General features: G+C 42.9%; 1 protein-coding gene across 3 annotated transcripts in view; it reads left to right on the forward strand.

Moving 5' to 3' along the window:
* The window catches only part of OPCML (opioid binding protein/cell adhesion molecule like), a 1,081,423-nt gene that overhangs the window by 324,350 nt on the left and 735,460 nt on the right, over positions 1 to 21,613 (forward strand). The gene's annotated exons all lie outside the window — the stretch shown is intronic.

Genomic DNA, 21,613 nt, shown 5'->3' on the forward strand with positions numbered 1-21,613 from the left:
GGTATCATCTTTAATTTCTTTCATCAGTGTCTTATAGTTTTCTGCATACAGGTCTTTTGTCTCCTTAGGTAGGTTTATTCCTAGGTATTTTATTCTTTTTGTTGCAGTGCTAAATGGGAGTGTTTCCTTAATTTCTCTTTCAGATTTTTCATCATTAGTGTATAGGAATGCAAGAGTTTTCTGTGCATTAATTTTGTATCCTGCTACTTTACCAAATTCATTGATTAGCTCTAGTAGTTTTCTGGTAGCATCTTTAGGGTTCTCTATGTATAATATCATGTCATCTACAAAAAGTGACAGTTTTACTTGTTTTCTGATTTGGATTCCTTTTATTTCTTTTTCTTCTCTGATTGCTGTGGCTAAAACTTCCAAAACTATGTTGAATAATAGTGGTGAGAGTGGGCAACCTTGTCTTGTTCCTGATCTTAGTGGAAAGGTTTCAGTTTTTCACCACTGAGAACGATGTTGGCTGTGGCTTTGTCATATATGGCCTTTATTATGTTGAGGTAAGTTCCCTCTATGCCTACTCTCTAGAGAGTTTTTATCATAATTGGGTGTTGAATTTTGTTGAAAGATTTTTCTGCATCTACTGAAATGATCATATGGTTTTTCTCCTTCAATTTGTTAATATAGTGTATCACATTGATTGATTTGCGTATATAATGAAGAATCCTTGCATTCCTGGGATAAACGCCACTTGATCATGGTGTATGATCCTTTTAATGTGCTGTTGGATTCAGTTTGCTAGTATTTTGTTGAGGATTTTTGCATCTGTGTTCATCAGTGTTGTTAGCCTGTAGATTTCTTTCTTTGTGATATCTTTGTCTGGTTTTGGTATCAGGGTGATGGTGGCCTCCTAGAATGAGTTTGGGAGTGTTCCTCCCTCTGCTATATTTTGGGAGAGTTTGAGAAGGATAGGTGTTATCTCTTCTGTAAATGTTTGATAGAATTCACCTGTGAAGCCATCTGGTCCTGGGTTTTTGTTTGTTGGAAGATTTTTAATCACTGTCTCAATTCCAGTGCTTGTGAGTGGTCTGTTTACATTTTGTATTTCTTCCTGGTTCAGTCTCAGAAGGTTGTGCTTTTCTAAGAATTTGTCCATTTCTTCCAGGTTGTCCATTTTATTGGCATATAGTTGCTTGCAGTAATCTCTCATGATCCTTTGTATTTCTGCAGTGTCAGTTGTTACTTCTTTTTCATTTCTAATTCTGTTGATTTGAGTCTTCTGCCTTTTTTTCTTCATGAGTCTGGCTAATGGTTTATCAATTTTGTTTATCTTCTCAAAGAACCAGCTTTTAGTTTTATTGATCTTTGCTATTGTTTCCTTCATTTCTTTTTCATTTATTTCTGATCTGATCTTTATGATTTCTTTCCTTCTGCTAACTATGGGGCTTTTTTGTTGTTGTTCTTTCTCTAATTGCTTTAGGCATAAGGTTAGGTTGTTTATTTGAGATGTTTCTTGTTTCTTGAGGTAGGATTGCATTGCTATAAATTTCCCTCTTAGAACTGCTTTTGCTGTATCCCACAGGTTTTGGGCCATCGTGTTTTCATTGTCATTTGTTTCTAGGTATTTTTTGATTTCTTCAGTGATCTCTTGGTTATTTAGCAGCATATTTTTTAGCCTCCATGTGTTTGTATTTTTTGCAGTTTTTTTCCTGCAGTTGATATCTAGTCTCATAGCATTGTGGTCAGAAAAGATACTTGATACAATTTCAATTTTCTTAAATTTCCCAAGGCTTGATTTGTGACCCAAGATATGATCTGTCCTGGAGAATGTTCCATGAGCACTTGAGAAGAAAGTGTATTCTTTTGTTTTTGGATGGAATGTCCTATAGATATAAATTAAGTTCATCTTGTTTAATTTATCATTTAAAGCTTGTGTTTCCTTATTTATTTTCATTTTGGAGGATCTGTCCATTGGTGAAAGTGGGGTGTCAAAGTCCCCTACTATGATTGTGTTACTGTCGATTTCCCCTTTTATGGCTGTTAACATTTGCCTTAGGTATTGAGGTGCTCCTATGTTGGGTGCATAAATATTTACAATTGTTATATCTTCTTCTTGTACTGATCATTATGTAGTGTTCTTCTTTGTCTCTTGTAATAATCTTTATTTTAAAGTCTATTTTGTCTGATATAAGAATCGCTACTCCAGCTTTCTTTTGATTTCCATTTGCATGGAATATCTTTTTCCATTCCCTCACTTTCAGTCTGTATGTCTCTAGGTCTGAAGTGGGTCTCTTGTAGACAGCATATATATGGGTCTAGTTTTTGTATCCACTCAGCCAGTCTGTGTCTTTTGGTTGGAGCCTTTAATCCATTTATATTTAAGGTAATTATCAATATGTATGTTCCTATTACCATTATCTTAATTGTTTTGGGTTTGTTATTGTAGGTCTTTTCCTTCTCTTGTGTTTCCTGCCTAGAGAAGTTCCTTTAACATTTGCTGTGAAGCTGGTTTGGTGGTGCTGATTTCTCTTAGCTTTTGCTTGCCTGTAAAGGTTTTAATTTCTCCATCGAATCTGAAGGAGATCCTTGCTGGGTAGAGTAATCATGGTTGTAGGTTTTTCCCCTGCATCACTTTAGTTATGTCCTGCCACTCCCTTCTGGCTTGCAGAGTTTCTGCTGAAGGATCAGTTGTTAACCTTTTGGAGATTCCCTTGTATGTTATTTGTTGCTTTTCCCTTGCTGCTTTTAATATTTTTTCTTTGTATTTAATTTTTGATAGTTTGATTAATATGTGTCTTTGCGTGTTTCTCCTTGAATTTATCCTGTATGGGACTCTCTGCTCTTCTTGGACTTGATTGACTATTTCTTTTCCCAAATTAGGGAAGTTTTCAACTATAATCTCTTCAAATATTTTCTCAGTCCCTTTCTTTTCCTCTTCTTCTTCTGGGACCCCTATAATTCGAATGTTGGTGCATTTAATGGTGTCCCAGAAGTCTCTGAGACTGTCCTCAATTCTTTTCATTCTTTTTTCTTTATTCTGCTCTGCAGTAGTTATTTCCACTATTTTATCTTCCAGCTCACTTATCCGTTCTTCTGCCTCAGTTATTCTGATATTGATTCCTTCTAGAGATTTTTTTTACATTTAGTGTGTTGTCCATCATTGTTTGTTTGCTCTTTACTTCTTCTAGGTCCTTGTTAAACGTTTCTTTTATATTCTCCATTCTATTTCCAAGATTTTGGATCATCCTTCTTATCATTACTCTGAATTCTTTTTCAGGTAGACTGCATATTTCCTCTTCATTTGTTTAGTCTGGAGGGTTTTTACCTTTCTCCTTCATGTCCTGCATATTTCTCTGTCTTCTCATTTTGCTTAACTTACTGTGTTTGGGTCTCCTTTTTGCAGGCTGCAGGTACACTGTTCCTGTTGTTTTTGGTGTCTGTCCCCAGTGGGTAAGGTTGGTTCAGTGGCTTGTGTAAGCTTCCTGGTGGAGGGGACTGGTGCCTGTGTTTTGGTGGGTTGGGCTGGATCTTGTCTTTCTGGTGCGCAGTGCTGCATCTGGTGGTGTGTTTTGGGGTGTCTGTGACATTATGATTTTAGGCAGCCTCTCTGCTAATGGGTGGTGTTTTGTTCTTGTCTTGCTAGTTGTTTGGCATGGGGTGTTCAGCACTGGAGCTTGCTGGTCATTGAGTGGAGCTGGGTCTTAGCGTTTAGATGGAGATCTCTGGGAGAGCTTTCGTTGATTGATATTACGTGGGGCTGGGAGGTCTCTGGTGTTCCATGTCTTGAAGTCAACTCTCCCACCTCAGAGGCTCAGGCCTGCCACCCACCTGCACCAGCAAGACCCTGTCAGCCACACGGCTCAGAAGAAAATGGAGGAAAAAGAAGAAAGAAAGAATAAAATAAAGTTATTAAAATAAAAAATAAAAAAATATTAAAATTTATAAATATAAAAGTAATTAATAAAAAAAGAAGAGAGCAACGAAACCAGTAAACAAATCCACCACTGATAACAAGCGCTAAAAACTATACTAAAATAAACATAAAAGTCAGAAACTAGTCAGTTGCATACAGCAAACCCCAAGTCTACAGTTGCTCCCAAAGTCCACCGTCTCAATTTTGGGATGATTTATTGTGTATGCAGGTATTCCACAGATGCAGGGTACATCAAGGTGATTGTGGAGATTTAATCCGCTGCTCCTGAGGCTGCACAGAGAAATTTCCCTTTCTCTTCTTTGTTCGCACAGCTCCTGGGGTTCAGCTTTGGATCTGGCCCTGCCTCTGTATGGAGGTCACCCTCTGGCGTCTGTTCTTCGCCCAGACAGGAGGGGGTTAAAGAAGCGGCTGATTAAGGGACTCTGGCTCACTCAGGCCTGGGGGAGGGAGGGGTACGCAATGCGGGGCGAGCCTGCGGCGGCAGAGGCCGGTGTGATGTTGCACCAGCGTGAGGCGTGCTGTGCGTTCTCCCAGGGAAGTTGTCCCTGGATCACGGGACCCTGGCCGTGGTGGGCTGCACAGGCTCCCAGGAGGGGCGGTGTGGATAGTGACCTGTGCTCGCACACAGGCTTCTTGGTGGCGGCAGCAGCAGCCTTAGCGTCCCATGCCCGTCTCTGGGGTCTGCGCTGATCGCCGCGGCTCGCGCCCGTCTCTGGAGCTCGTTTAGGTGGTGCTCTGAATCTCCTCTCCCCGCGCACCCGGAAACAGTTGTGTCTTGCCTCTTCAGCAGCTCCAGACTTTTTCCCGGACTCCCTCCCAACTAGCCGTGGCGCACTAGCCCCTTCAGGCTGTGTTCACGCCGCCAACCCCAGTCCTCTCCCTGCGGTCCAACCGAAGCCCGAGCCTCAGCTCCCAGCCCCTGCCCGCCCCGGCGGGTGAGCAGACAAGCCTCTCGGGCTGGTGAGTGCTGCTCGGCGCCGATCCTCCGTGCGGGAATCTCTCCGCTTTGCCGTCTGCACCCCTGTGGCTGCGCTCTCCTCCGCGGCTCCAAACCTCCCCCCTCCGCCACCCACAGTCTCCGCCCGCGAAGGGGCTTCCTAGTGTGTGGAAACCTTTCCTCCTTCACGACTCCCTCCCACTGGTGCAGGTCCCGTCCCTATTCTTTTGTCTCTGTTTTTTCTTTTTTTTTTGCACTACCCAGGTACATGGGGAGTTTCTTGCCTTTTGGGAGGTCTGAGGTCTTCTGCCAGCGTTCAGTAGGTGTTCTGTAGGCATTGTTCCACATGTAGATGTATTTCTGATGTATTTGTGGGGAGGAAGGTGATCTCAACATCTCACTCCTCTGCCATCTTGAAGGTCCTCCCATACTTAGCTGTAATACCCCTACTAGGTAAACTAAAGTAAATCTGTGATCAGATTTACCTTTTAAACAGTCATTTCACTTCTTAAACTCAGGGCTTGGGAGAATGCTGTAAACTCTTGAGGATCTTGCACACATATTGCTTTTACAACACACCTCCTTGCTGAGTTTTTAGCTACCATCCAAGGGTCTGTAACAATCGAAAGAGAATAGGGGTTAAACAGTTTCATCCTTCCCATCAATATACACATTATTGAATGAGACAGAAATCTCTTGAACTCATTCTGGAAAGATACTCAAGTGATTTTTCGTTTGTTCCAGGAAAGTTGAAAAATGCCAATTTCCTTCATTTTTCTACTGGTGTGAAGAGTGTGGCTCCCTTCTCGGGAGGGGAAGGAGCAGCTGACATGTGTGTGTGACGTGTGTGGGGGGTGAAAAGGGTGTTGTGATGTAGGTCCTGCATCTGTGCCATGAAGCCTGCAGGAGGAAATCCCTTCAGGGTCTGGCGCGCGCGCCTCTGCAGCCTATGCTAAGGCCTTGGCTTCCCGCAAAAGATCCCTGTTCTCCTTTCTCACCTGCCTGTGACCGAGAGCTGCTTTGTGAGGCATCCCACTCATATCATGCCTGCCCCACTTAAGCCAGGGATGAGTAAAGTCAACTCACACAGGGGCTTGTGAAAGAGCAGACCTCAAGCTCTTGCTAGATCAGTACCCGCTGCAGCTGTGTGGTTATTGACCCGGAATCCATTGCCGTGAGCGCCGTGCGTCAGCCTAACAGACAGAAGAGCCCCACAGCCTACCTACAGACTGGCTCACTCCTGCGGTTAGCTGTTCTCACCTAATTGCAGCGAATGGCTTGTTTTATCGGCATTTCCAGACTGGAGTCACTCCCAAGAAGCAGCGAGGTGTGGAAGTGAGTCCGCACTAGTGGGCTTGGTATTAACGGTGGCTCTCCTATCCCAGTGTCACGTTTGTTAGGCAGGTACCAGGCACCGAATGTGGCACAGAGCTCTGAAATGTCAGTGAACAGGTGAAAGTCTAACGACCTTTTACCAAAGAGCTGATCCTTTCCTAGATAAAGGACCAGTATATCGTCACTCTAGAAGTTATAGTTTTTTTACACCTCTAAACCCTTTCAGCTCTCATGGTGCAAGATTCCAAGGATCCCTTATACCCCGATGGCATCACTCAGGAGGCTGGTAAAGGAAAAGGTCCTCTGGCGGGGGGAATCCTTCTGCCAAAATGCTATCATGTTTGTAATGAGTGTAAAGTATTGTGTAGATGATGGATTCCAACTTCCACTGTGGGAAAAACTGAACTCAATTTAACGTAAGACAGCGCATTTCTGATAGCACCTGATTTGCATCAAGATGACACACTCAAGGCAAGTCATCACCAGGTGACTGGCTTCCTTGGCTGTGTGGTCCCTGCAGCCTGTCTTGATCGGAAGGGGCGAGATGCCACGTCTCTGAGTAATGTCACATTGCACACAGAATCATGCCTGCTTCCAGGAAGCCTTCGGGGTCACTGCGGTTACAGGTCCTTAGGCCTCAGGCATGTAAATAAATAGTCCTTTAGTATTTCAGAAGCTCTTCAGTTATGAGTCCCCCCCCCCCACCCTAGTGTAACTGCGCAAGTGACCATGCATCTTGGCTCACAAACTTGTTTTTCTTTTATTTGCTGCAGCCCTGGAAGGGACCCCATTGTTCCTCACTCTCCTCGCCAGCATTGCCCTCTTCTTCCATTATTCTGGGCTTTGCATGAACAGGAGGAAATGATATTTGATTGTCAATAAATCTTTCAGTGAGCAGTGCTACTAAGGGGCAAAGTCTTTTTACCTGAAAGTCTGGTTCCAGGCAATGGAGGCTTTTCAGAGTTGGTGCTTAGGTTGCCATGCTCTCCCCTCTGGCTCAAGAAACAGTCTGCCCGGCAAGAAAGTTAGAAAATAGCCTTCACCGAGGATTAGATTCTGCCTTGCCATCTTTGCAAAGATTAGCATGCAAGAGCATTTCCGGGAGCCTCCGGGAGAATCGTTGGGTGGAGGGTGGAAGCCCGGTCACTGGAGTCCCCACGGAGGAGAGATGAGGAGTCAGAGTGAGAAGCTGCCTGAATGGATGCATTAGGCTGATATTAAAACCATGAGGTGGTTAAGAAATCCATGAATCACACCCTGCGAGGCTCAGGGGCAGAATCGATTTGGGGAATTCAGGAAGTTCCACACATGGTGCAGTAAACCCCAAAGTCATTACGAAGAATTAGTCAAGTCCCCTTGTTCCTCATATGATTATTTTCCCTGATCCTATTTAGTTCTTTCTTCAATTTGCTAAGACACAGGTGTACACTGATCTCAGCAGCCCATGAATATTTGAAAACTAAACTTTCTAGCAGATAAATTTAAAGTCACAAATCACTGCCTTAAATTTATATGGTCTGATCACTTAAGCTCAAGGAAGTCTTTGGGACTGCTTCAATTTAGAGAGATAAAAGAAGTATTTTGGCCTATAATTGTGCCACCCCTAGGGGGCCATTGCTAATTTAATCTGACAATATACTTCATTCATGTAACATATCTATTGAGCATATACTATGTATCAAGACTCTGCTTGGTGCTGAAAAATATGACGATGCAGACAACAGATGTAGCCCCTGTCCTCATAGAGTTTATAATCTAAAGGGAAGATAAAGACGCATGAGTAGGCAATTTTAATAGATGGTAGAAAATGTCATCCTTTTGGAGGTAAAGACCATTTTCATGATAACTTTTACTCCTATACTTCTTCTTCCCATACTAGTTTAATCCTATATGGATACGTTGGAGATGTTTTGTTAACTGTGTGATTGATGACAGAACATAACCATTGATTTTGTCAGTGGCACTTGATAGGGCACAATAATGAGTGCTGGAAATAGAGTCCAGAAAAACTTCAATGTATTACAGAAAAGTTTGTCAAGGTGAGGGTGGGGTGAGTGAGGACAGACAGATTTTGCAGACGGCACAGAGGGTATGTGTTGAGGATGCCAGCATCTTTGCTCAGGGGCGCTCACCCCACTTTAGTGATGGCCTTTCAAAAGAGCATTTATTGATCACCTACTACGTGCCATGAACAATTCATGAGGAGACTTTTACATATTTGAGAAATGGTTGTTGATAACAGGATGAAACTAAATAATAACACGCTCAGGATTTTTCTAAAAGGCATCATCATAAAACTTCAAGATACTAGCATTTTTCCTTATGGCTGTCCTCCTCACTGTAGCCATGGAATTCAATAAGTCTGTACGAAGCACCTACTACATGCGAAACACACGCTGGAGTCTTACAAACTTCTAGGGGAGAACTGTGTATACATTTAATTTTATACAAAGAAAAACTAAAACATGTTATTAAAATGCTACAATTATGATTCCACTGGGATACAAAGGAGTCAGGAAACAACACTAAATAAAGGAACAATGAAAGGCTTCATGAAGGAGCTGGCATTTGAACCTCACCTTAAAAAGACGTATCTGTCTCAGCAGGTAGTGAAGTGAATTCCCCACGGGAATCAGCCTGAGCCAAGCCACAGACACAGGTGAGCTGCGGAGTGTGGGGTTGTTACGAGTGAGTCAGTGGAAGAAGATTCCACAAGAAAATGCAGTGGGATGTGTAGCTGGCAAGCTAAGGTGGGGACAGGTCATCGGTACAGATTTTGAATTTCATTCCATAGCAGGGAATATGTAATCACTGAAGGATCTTGAGAGGGGACCTTTTGTGTTTTCTGAACCTACCTGAGGAGGGAAAATGAAGGCTGGATTAACGTGGAGGAGTCAGAAGGTTCTAACTCATTATAATCTCATCATTCTGGGAAGATGTGGCCGGAAGTAAATCCAGGGTGGTCGCTATTGATAACTGTGGACGTGAGCTTCCACTGGCGGAAGGTGTTAGGTGTGGATGGACCAAGAGAGCTGGATGAAGGTGTATTAGCTCCTCTCCTCACTGAGCTGGGCAACCTACCTCCTCAAGGAGCAAACAGAAGTAGACATTTATACCTGGGACAGATCTTGTTTCTGAATCTAGTAGTTTAAAAGTACTCATGAAATCTTCCTCTTTTCCTAGAACAATAACTTTCATTATTCTGGGTGTTGTTTTATTTTTCTTTCTTTCTTTTTTTTTTGTTATGGGCCATATAAGACATTGATTATTGTTGTTATATGATAATTCTTAAAATTACATTTTCTTTGAACCATAAATCAATAGATTATCTTACCTCAAGGCACTTCTTCTATTTAAAGAACCAGATCGATTTTTACAGGATATGCCAACAATAAATCTTTGGCTCTCATTTCTTCCTCCTGAAGACTTTGGATCAGGATTATTATTATCATTATTTATTATTTATTGAGTGCTGTCAGTGAGCTCAGCAGTATACAAATATAAATGGATAAACATCATCATTAAGTCTGTTTCCAAAAGGAGCAGGTGTTTATCATGAAAGAAAGTATTTGAATTACCAAAATAATTCCCATTAGTGGTTTTCATTTCCTGGAAAATATGGTCTTTGTGGTCATTCAACTCCTGTGGCATTTCTAGTAGAATAAATGGAAGCAATCTCTCTTTTCTGGCTTGTTTCCAAGTTGGGAATTACCTCCTGCTTTTTGAAAGTTATCTTTGATTTAATTGGGTCAGTTTGGCTTGATATCTTCTAAGATTTTCTCTTCATTAGTGACTTAAACAAAGCCCAGATCACTTCTTCAAGACAGAACATTTCACTTAACTCTTGGCTTTCTCCTCTTGGCCAGCTAACAAGGAACCCAGCCCATTCAGGAGCTGCCTTTTTTTATTCCATTTACAATGGTGAGGAGAGGAAGAAGTCCAGCCTGGAAAAAACAGATTCAGAATTCTTGGTTCCACCCACTGGAAGTTGGAAAGAGACAGGTTCTATCATGTGCCTCCTAGAGGATGCTGAAGTAGGCCCTTTATCTTGCCAACTCCTCAAGGACCACCATCAGCAAGAACATTTTCCTCCGTTCTTTTGGGTCAGGTTAAGCAGTAGCTATGTATCCAGAGTTATGTTCCCTCAGATTTTCTTATGTTCTGTGTTAACAGTAAAGAAATAAGGACAAAAGACTGCAATTTATCTCCAACTTTTATTTTAGTTATTTGTTTAAAATTCTTTCCAAATGTCATTTTATCAAGAGCTATGAAGGAAAAAAATAAAAAGCAGAATCAACTGATCTGTTGAATTGAGGTCACCCAACAGTTAGAACAGCCACAACTAATATTTGTTTTGAGTTTTGCACTTTCAAAGGAACTTTGTCTATCATCTGCATCGAGATTCACAACAACCCTGGGAGGGAGGGGAACAGCATGTTATCGTTAGCATCTCAGATCTATACAAGAGGAAGCAGACTCAGAGAGGTTAAATAACTTGCCTGCAATTAAACAACGAATATGTTGCATAAACTGAAGACTTGTCCCTTTTTAATATTTATAATTGAATATAACCAAGAAAGGACCACAGAGCAGGCAACAGGGAGCAGAAACAAAAGAAATGCAAGGAATGAGTTAATCTTCAGAGAGTTTGTGCTAAAGGCAAGGGCAATGGAATTGCTGCCTGAATGACTTTAAACATCCTTCTAGATCTATGAGTAAGCAGTTGGTCTGATAATCACAAACAACTCAGATCTGTTTATCTTCCCAGAACTAGATAAAAACCATCTCATGTATATATTATGACCTGCCCTGGGAAATGGACCCATTTGCAGATAGGGTTATCAATCTGCAAATGAGCTTCCCTCTCTGTCCAAATTTGGAAAAGCATCAGGGTCATCAAGACATTAGGATTATTGGCTTTGGCTTCAGATGATTGACAACTCTTTGACCAAGAAGGAATTAAGTCTTTCCCTTCATCTTCTTTTCTAAATAAACAAAGCCAAGCACTTAAAACCCAATGCTCCACAAAGGCCTTATGTGCGTTGTATTCCTTCAACCAACATTCAATGAGCACTTGCTACAGGCAGTGATGTTTATTGCTCTTTTTTACTGTACCTATCTCAAATGGATATGACTTCAAATTTGCCTCAGGACTAATTAGTGGACAATTCAGATGGTTCTGTATAGTTCTGAGATTTTCTATTCTTTGGATTAGTGGAGTTAAACAAATGGACCATTCACCCAAAGCCTTGCCCATTTACTAATATGACCAATGACCATGCAGAGGATTCAATGTGCGATATACATATGGGCCAGTAGGAATCTGTGAGATTGTAGGAGATGAGAAAAGTTATAAATAGATGCTTTCATTTTCTTGTAGAAAGTAGAATTTATTTTGTTCTAATGATTTTTAATGTTGTGAAATATACATTTAACTTTCTAAATTGCCATCTAAAATCATTAGCAAGAAAGCTCAGGGAAAGAATTCTTATAACTCTTAATGTCAAGACACATAACCCAATTTTTAAATGACCAAAGAATCTGAATAGACATTTCTCCAAAGAAGATATACAAATAAATGGTCAATAAGCACAGGAAAAGATGCTCAACATTACTGATCATTAAGGAAATGCAAACCAAAACCATAATGAGATATCACTTCATACCACTAGGATGGCTGTAACAAAAAAGAGAAATAATGACCACTGTTGGCGAGGAAGTAGAGAAATTGGAATCCTCATATAAATGAGAAAGTAAAATGGTGCAACTGCTTTCAAAAAAAAAGTCTGGCAGTTCCTCAAAAATTTAAACACAGTTATCATATGACCCAGCAATTCCACTCCTATGCATATTCTCAAGAGAAATAAAAACATATGTCCACACAAAAACTTATACAACAATGTTTACAGCAGCATTATCCCTCATAGCTAAAATGTGTAAACTACCCAAATGTACACCTGATGAATGGATACATATATAAATAGATGAATGGATAAATAAAATGTGGTGAATCCACCCAATGGAATAGTATTCGGAAACAAAAAGAAGTGAAGTGCTGATACACGCTGCAACACGGATGGACCTTGAAAACATGGTGCTGAAAGAAAGAAGCCGGTTATAAAAGATGACATATTGTATGATTTCATTTATACGAAGTGTCCAGAATAGGCATACCTATAGAGAAAGAAAGTGGATTAGTGATTATATAGGGCTGGGGGAAGGGAGTTTGTGGAGACTGGAGAGTGACTGCTAAAGGGTACAGGATTTCTTTTGGATGGGGGTGATTAAAATGCTCTAAAACGGATTGGGATGATGATTGGACAACTCTGTGAATATACTAAAATCCACTGACTCACACACTTGAAATGGATGAATATGTTGTGTGAATTACATCTCAGCAAAGTTGTTATGAAAATAATTAAAGAGGAAAGCATCAGGAATTAAGGGCAGTGGCCATTCCAAGCATCACCAGGATATTTGCGATGCACGTTGATTCCCTTCTTCCTTCCTCCTCTTTCCTGCCTTAGAACGGCTCTGGAAAAGGCAGCAGTTATGTCTGCACGTGCCGCCTGGCAAGATGGAACCAAGCTCCTGTACAGTTTCCCCATCTCTTGTGTCCGTGGGGAAATTTTAGATGGCGGGGCCTGATGATAGCTTACAGCCAATTCCCAGCTGGTCACAACATGTTTGGACTCTGGCTTTCGGGATTGGAATTCATCAGGAACTTTTGTGTTTGCTGCTGTCTGTAGGATTATATCTTTATTGATCTTGCCTGTCTGTGAGCAGTGGGAACTATGTGGAAATGATGAAGCCCTTTGGAAAGAAAATTCAGAATCTGGTGAAAACATAACCAGGTCTCACTAGGGAAGGGTGAAGCATGTGTGCAGAGTCTGTTCAGTACAAGACAGCAACCCCCCTGCTTGTTTCTGCTGTTCAGTTAGAAGAGTGTTCAACTGCCCTCACTGCAAGCAGCCCCCAGGGACAGATGTGAAGAAATGATGGCTTTTTCCCAATTACTTAGAAAACTGGTTCATTCGGGAATCAGCCATGAGTTGATTGTAGCCCTACCTGGTGAATATCCTCTCATTTATATTAAGAAGTTGGTAGTGTATTATATAAAAACCCGGTAAAAAGATATAATGGGTGGGGGAGGCAGAGGGGACATGGAATTGTGAAACCCAGCACAGCCTCGGGGGGACCAGATACCTGAGATGCTGGGATATTCTGAAGGACTCTTGTTTATAAGAAAGAAAAGAAAAAAGAGAAGGGGACCACAGGACTTTTCAATTGTCTGGTATTTGTAACAACAGATACCGTATTTATTAATCAGGTGAGATTTAGCTAGTATTATGTATACAGTACTTTCTAATTAAGAGTCCACTTAATTAGAAACATTAGGTAAGTGTTAAAATACAAGAGAAGAATATCGAGAGGGTCATTAGGTGCCAGAGGTCGCCAATATATATGTAGCCTAGAGCTTTCTTCCTTGGTCTTCAGTTTTCTCATCTATTAAAACATGAGGGCTTCCCTGGTGGCGCAGTGGTTGAGAATCTGCCTGCTAATGCAGGGGACACGGGTTCGCGCCCTGGTCTGGGAGGATCCCACATGCCACAGAGCAACTAGGCCTGTGAGCCACAACTACTGAGCCTGCGCGTCTGGAGCCTGTGCTCCGCAACAAAAGAGGCCACAATAGTGAGAGGCCTGCGCACCGCGATGAAGAGTAGCCCCCCGCTTGCCGCAACTACAAGAAGCCCTAGCACAGAAACGAAGACCCAACATAGTAATCAATCAATCAATAAATAAATCTTTAAAAAAAAAAAAAAAAAAAATGAGGATTTAGGCCAGATAATCTTTGAGGTCAGTTACACACCTAATATTCAGAGGTTATGTAAGTCTGTGGAAAACCATAGTATTTTTTATTTCTTTATTCGGGTCTTGATCCATTCATTTATTTAGCGATACATAATGAACACTTTCTACATGTTGGTCACAGGCCAGGACCTGGGGTCACAGAAGTAAAAATGATAGATAAAGTCCCTGCCCTCATGGAGTAGACACTAGTGAATAAGTAAGCAGACAAATACACAAACTGTTTATAGAGTCTGATTATCGCACCAAAGGGAATAAACAGGGTGATGTTACAGAGTGGAATTGAGGTGTAGTTAAGGCTCTACTTTAGGACAGGTTAGTAAGGGGAGGCTTCTCCGGACAGGTGACGTCTGAGTCAGCACTGAAGAAAGAACAAGCCTGTTGTTCAGAGCTTTGAGGGATGAAAAGGGCAGGAGGGAAGCAAGTTCACAGGCCCCAGGGTGGAAGAGAACTTCAAGGAGCAGGAAGAAGACGTGTGACATGGGCCTGGTAACCACGTCAGAGGGATGGGAGGAGGTGGGGGGTACAGGCAGTAGTGACTCTTGGGTACCATGGTAGGCAGGTGGACCTTTATTCCAGGAGAGTGATGTGAACTGACTTACAGTGAAGACGGATTCCCCAGGCTATTTTGTGGATGATGAATTTGGAAGGTGAAACTGGGGCAGAGAGACCAGCCAGGAGGCTGTGGCGTCAGTCAGGGTGACAGAGGGTGGTGGCTTGGGCAATGACGGTGACAGCAGAGTTGGGAGGAGGCAGATTGAAAACATGTTGATAGGAGAACAAATGGGATATGGTGGTGTGTGGCAGGTCAGGGGTGGGGGAGAGAAGGAAACAAGAATGAGCCCTTGACCGGGGCGACGGGGTGGATGGAAGAGACCCGGGAGAAGCCTGTTATTTGAAGGGTGGGGAACGTGGGGACCAGAGGCCAAGAGCTTATTTTGGATGTACTGAGTTTGTGCTGGGACAGCACTAGAATTACAAGTGTGGTATCACATGGGTAGTTCTATATGCAAGTCCACTGTTAAAATGGCTTTCTACTAATGCCAGAGTACAGAATCAGGCCTGAGTAAGGAGTGAGAGATGGATAGGTAATGTCTGCAGGGTAGGTACGCTAAGTCACATCTAGGTGCCGCAAACAACCTCACTAGTGTGGGTAATTTAGAGACTTTCCCTCTATGGTTTTGGAGAAGATCAAGTACCTACAGTTAAAAATAGAAAGTAAAGAGAAGATTCTCATTACTTCCCAATTATTACATTTTTCCCCAAAATCTGGATGCTCAATATTCCATATTTTAAAAATGTGTTCTTAGAAGCACATTGTACAACAGTACAGTTTTTTTCTATCCCCTGCATCGGTAACATTTTCCTCTTATCTTTCACGTAAGACAAATCTTAAATGATTTTTCAAATTCAATCTTCTGTTTTCTATGGAAGAAGAAATTAAGATTTCTTTCCCTTATGTTTTTTTTTTTCCTTTTTGAGTGAACCTGGTGGCAATAAGGATAACTATGGACTTGAGAACAGGAAGGCAGACTTGAACACCTTTTCCAATGTTCCTTAGAGTAAATGGTGAAATCATTTTCTCCTGACCAGTGACTTTCAGGAAAGAATCAGTGGTAAAGACAGACATGAAGAGAGGCTTGCTCAAAGATGTGGTCCAAACGTTTGCTCCTGGAGGTGGGTGAGGCTCGTGTAACCCTTGTCGTGTGTGACAGCACCCAGAAAGGAACTCAGTAAGTTCCTAATGGAAACGGTGGTGCCAGTTTCTGGGGAGCTAACTTCACTCTTTGCCACTTAGTTAATCCTAACCAGAAATACACCTTCTGTTTTTTTGTTTTAACATCTTTATTGGAGTATAATTGCTTTACAATGGTGTGTTAGTTTCTGCTTTATAACAAAGTGAATCAGTTATACATATATCCCCATATCTCTTCCCTCCTGCATCTCCCTCCCACCCTCCCTATCCCACCCCTCTAGGTGGTCACAAAGCACCGAGCTGATCTCCCTGTGCTATATGCAGCTGCTTCCCACTAGCTATCTATTTTACATTTGGTAGTGTATATATGTCCATGCCACTCTTTCACTTTGTCCCAGCTTACCCTTCCCCCTCCCCATATCCTCAAGTCCATTCTCTAGTAGGTCTGCGTCTTTATTCCCATCTTGCCCCTAGGTTCTTCATGACCTTTTTTTTTTTTTTTTTAGATTCCATATATATGTGTTAGCATACAGTATTTGTTTTCCTCTTTCTGACTTACTTCACTCTGTATGACAGACTCTAGGTCCATCCACCTCACTACAAATAACTCGATTTTGTTTCTTTTTATGGCTGAGTAATATTCCATTGTATATATGTGCCACATCTGCTTTATCCATTCATCTGCTGATGGACACTTAGGTTGCTTCCATGTCCTGGTGATTGTAAATAGAGCTGCAATGAACATTGTGGTCCACGACTTTTTCTGAATTATGGTTTTCTCTGGGTATATGCCCAGTAGTGGGATTGCTGGGTCGTATGGTAGTTCTATTTTCAGTTTTCTAAGGAACCTCCATACTGTTCTCCATAGTGACTGTATCAATTTACATTCCCACCTATAGTGCAAGAGGGTTCGCTTTTCTCCACACCCTCTCCAGCATTTATTGTTTGTAGATTTTTTGATGATGGCCATTCTGACTTGTGTGAGGAGATACCTCATTGTAGTTTTGATTTGCATTTCTCTCATGATTAGTGATGTTGAGCATTCTTTCATGTGTTTGGTGGCAATCTGTATATCTTCTTTGGAGAAATGTCTATTTAGGTCTTCTGCCCATTTTTGGATTGGGTTGTTTGTTTTTTTGATATTGCGCTGCACGAGCTGCTTGTAAATTTTGGAGATTAATCCTTTGTCAGTTGCTTCATTTGCAAATATTTTCTCCCATTCTGAGGGTTGTCTTTTCGTCTTGTTTATGGTTTCCTTTGCTGTGCAAAAACTTTGAAGTTTCATTAGGTCCCATTTGTTTATTTTTGTTTTTATTTCCATTTCTCTAGGAGGTGGGTCAAAAAGGATCTTGCTGTGATTTATGTCATAGAGTGTTCTGCCTATGTTTTCCTCTAAGAGTTTAATAGTGTCTGGCCTTACATTTAGGTCTTTAATCCATTTTGAGTTTATTTTTGTGTATGGTGTTAGGGAGCATTCTAATTTCATTCTTTTACATGTAGCTGTCCAGTTTAAAACCTTCTGTTTGTTGCCTGGTGTCCTTTCCTCTTGAGAACAAAGGGGTAGTAAGATTTAGAGGTTGGAAGCTAGGTAAGATATTCTTGAACCTTCAGCTGGGACAGACATTTTGAAAACCTGTTTTCTCTTGTCACCAGAGCTGACTTAGATTCTGGAGCACCGTGCACCAGGAGTGAAACGTCTCAGAACTGTGTCCTGACTCCGTCACTTGTCAGCTGTGTGGTCTGAGACAGTTTATTTCATCCTTTTTATCCCCAGTTTCTTCTTTATAAGTTGGGAAAAATATAAAAACCCATGACAGTTCCATCTGTACAACTTACTTCACAGGGACATTACAAAAATCATGTGAAATACAGGATAGTATAGCCCTTGGAAGTTGTTGTACACAATATATGCATAATAGTGTACCTAACACTGAGGAAGGAGATGACCTTTCAAACTTTCTATACACCAGCAGACCACACTGGACAGTTGATAGCTCACTTCCTGAGAGAGTGTGAAGTCCCAATTTCTCTTAACTCCAGTGTTCCTGGCACCTGCCCACGCCCCTCTCTTGCTGAAGCAGAAAGGGAGTGTGGTTTGGGGGAGAAGCTGAGTATCTGAGTAGGGGAAACAGTCAGATCAGGCCAACATAAGTGACTGCGGGTGTATCTAATTTGGGCAGACAGCTGGCTGGGACAGCATTTCATGGCCAGAACTCTCAATAGAAAGTGCCAGGGCGGAAACCAACACACAGCAGAGCTCTTTCTGAAACTTGGCTGTGGTCCATCCGGGAACTTCTTCTGGAATTCCTGCTAGACATCCAAGTAGAGGCAACCTTGGAGAGACTGACACCTGAGTGGAAAGATGAGGGACGGGGATTTTAGGGGAGAACGTGAGCAGCAGTGTGTAAACGCGGCGTTGGGTACAGGTCAGAGGGCAGGCTCAGCCACCACGCCCGCCTGCATCGTCACCTGCCTGCACAGTTACCGCAGACACTTCCTCACCGGCTCCCTGCTCCTAACCTGGTTCCTACAGTCTGTTCTCGAAACGGAGCCCTTTACAGGAGGAATCACGTCCCGTCGCTCCTCTGCTGGCGATGCTGCTACGCTCCCTGTTCTACTCAGTTAACGCCCAGGTCCTACCGGGCTCTGCATCACCTGAGATCTGAATCGCCACGCACGCACCCCCCCTGGCGTGCACGCACCCCCCCGGCATGCACGCGCGCACCCCCCCACCACGCACGCACCGCCACGCATGCACCCCCCCCGCCATGCACGCACCTCCTCGCGCCCCCCACACGCACTCCACCACCACTGTCACCACCACCGTGGCCGTCACCAAGTCCTCTTTGACTCCCTTCCCTGTTCCCGCCTCTTCACTGTTCCAGCCACACCCACTGCCTTGCTCTTCTCTGGCCTCAGGGCATTTTCTGTGACCGTCCAGGAATATTTTTTCTTAGATACTTGCAGGGTAGCGCCCTCACCTGCCTCAGAACCTTGCCTAATTGTCACCTTTTCGAAAAAGCCAATCCTGACAACCGTGTTTAAAATCGCAGCCTTCCTTCCACCCCTGGTCCCTGATATGTTCCTCTATGTGAAAATTTTCTACAGCACTGAACACCGTCTAAGAAGCTGTATAATTGACTGTTTGTTATGTTATTGATTATTGCTCGCCTGCACCTTTTAGCATAGACTGTATGAGGACGAGGATCCTTGTCTGGGTTGTTCAGGGATGTGCCCCGAGCCTCGAGGACACCTGGGCATTGTAGACACAACAGATATCTGTTGAATGACGGAGAGCAGAACAACTGGCATAGAGGCGAGGGTGGCGAGGAGGCACGCGGATGACAAGGCCCTTCTCCTTTACGCTCCTCCTGTCCTGCTCTCCATTTCCCTGTTTCTTCTCCCTGCATTTCTCCTACTCTCCCTCCCTGTCCTGCATCCTACTTTCCGCATCTGATGTGAGCACCACTTCAGCTGAGGCAGGCAGTGAGCCTCAACTTCAGTAACTTCACTGTTGGGTCACGCAAGTGATGTTTATAAAGGAATAAGCATCCCAAACTGGTGCAAGCAAACCAGCTCTGTGCCGTTAAAGAGCGACCCTCTGGGAGGCCGGGTGCTTCCTCCTCACTGTGTGTCGCTTTCAGAAAACTCCTCTTGGAATTACATGCACAGCCCTCAGCCCATTCTTTGCATGTGGTCTGCGGTGACAAAGCCGATTTCCCTCGAGAGTGGCACCACTTTTGCGAATCAAATAAAGGCCACGGAAATTGAAGTCTGACGAATGAGCTAAATGATCAACCTGCATGTTATCTGTTTGGATCAGAACCAAAATCACTACAAAGGCTCGAGGCTAGATTTCTGGTTTTAAAAATAAAGTGGCGATACTCAAAGATACACTATAAATGCCCAGAACCGTGGTTATGACATCCTGGCAGTAAGTACAAGTGCTCTCAAAGTGACTGCTTTGAAAAACAGTACTCATGTTTGTCTTCTGAGAATTTTATTTAAAAATCATTATTCTATCATCGCACCTCACGCTTTTTATAGGATTCATAAGCTGTCTGTATTTAAGTCACTACGTCTGTAGAATGGGAGTTAAGACTGTCTTCTCTCCTTGTTATTCTGGAGGATGGGAGGACGAGGAAGGGAAGGAAGGTGTAAACCGATCAGAGTTCCGCCAAGGAAAGGCATCATATCAGCCATGAACCAGAGTGTTAATCCTGAAATAAAATAGCCATGGGGGGCGGGCAGAGAACCACAAGACACTATTTGTCTTGCTTTTCGTTCCCCTGTCCATCCACTGCCTCCCCCTTTCTCACCGAGTTTTCTTAGATTTAACCTTCAGGGTTATTCTCTAGGCACCGTCGTTCTCTAATTCCTCCCAACTGCCCATCTCCACCGTGCAACCATTCCCTCCTTCCTCTGGGACCCGTTGTGGACGCGTCTGCCTTTCCTGCCATTGGCTGAAGCCGCAGTGTCTCTCAGGGAGGCCCTGCCTGCACAGTGAAATAAAGTCAGAAACCTGGATTAATTTGAGTGTCTTTTCTTCGCATTTAGGACTGCTGTTATGGTGTTGATGCCTGGTGATAAAAGACCTTTTAGTGTGGGAAGTCCAATCATCTTATACAAACATAAATGGGTCCAGACCATGATTATCTCAATGTTGTTGCACAAAGAACTCTGATCATGGGTGTCAGTTCTTGCCTTTCTTAAGGTATCGTAGGGCTAATCTAGCGATTGCCGGACTGACACTTACTCTTTGTAAGGTATGCAGTTTATCATTAATATGCTGCATTTCTTACATTTGGCTTCTCTGTACCCAAGACTTTTTGAGTATGAGGTTTGAAAGCTCTGCAGCATTGGCTTTGTAGATGTTTCCAGAAATTTTCTGCAATGAAACATGATAGAGTCAAGATTGGGGGAAAAAATCAAGCTGGTCATCAAACAGAATTGCCATATGCGAAGTCTGCTTATCCCTCACTCTGGCTCCCGAGAGAAGTGAAGGAATCCACATTCATGAAGGAAATGTTTAGGCTGAGATGGAAATGTGCTGTAGGAAACAATCTCTGCTTGTCAGTAGGAAATAATTCACCTGCTTAGGTAAAGATGCCCATTTATCCTGGAAATGTCATTGCTCTATCTATATTAAATAACATATGATTAAAAACATGTTTGTGAAGATTTAATAACCTTGCAATCAGTGTCTTCTGTGAGTAGCTGCCTACTTGGTAACAAAGATCTACTGCCCTACTGACCTGAAGTGGAGTCCCCTGTCTTAATTACTTTAACTAGGTAGTTAATTTAATGGACTGGCTTTTGTAGATGTGCCGATGGCGATCTTTGTGTGTGCGCAGCAGGACACACTTCTGTCTGAGGGGCAGGTACCTGCCCTGCCCAGTCTTGCCTTTGCTCACCTGCTCCCCTCCTCAGGGGAAGCCTGCTGTCCTTCCCCCTCCCTTCCAGACTGCATCGCATTCACAGCTCCTCATCCTTCAAGGCAGAGAGCCCAAAGGCCACATCCTCCGGGAAGCCTCGTCTGACCTCCATGAGAAGTCAGACCCTCCTCTGAATGTGCTCATCCCATTTTCTTGTCCTCTGCTACAGCAGTCGTCCCGTCTTCCTGGTTTGCATCATATTCATCATTGTATCTCCCCAAACATCTCTCTAGTGATGTCTTATTACAAAAAGGGCACTCAGTAAAGGTTGAATGAGTGAGTCAACAGACTAATGAATGAGTCTCCGACCACAGTCTCTGGTTGCTCTTGACGTAAAGCATCTGTCTTATTAACCTTTCCTTCTGCTCCAGGATTAGGGTCAATAGCTGAGACCCTACTTCCTCCCCTTATTTCTTCAATCTCAGCTCACCTCTGCTGAGCTAGACAACCAGACTGAATTT

Source organism: Balaenoptera musculus, chromosome 8 (genome assembly GCF_009873245.2).
Source record: "Balaenoptera musculus isolate JJ_BM4_2016_0621 chromosome 8, mBalMus1.pri.v3, whole genome shotgun sequence".
In the NCBI taxonomy this organism is placed as follows: Eukaryota; Metazoa; Chordata; class Mammalia; order Artiodactyla; family Balaenopteridae; genus Balaenoptera; species Balaenoptera musculus.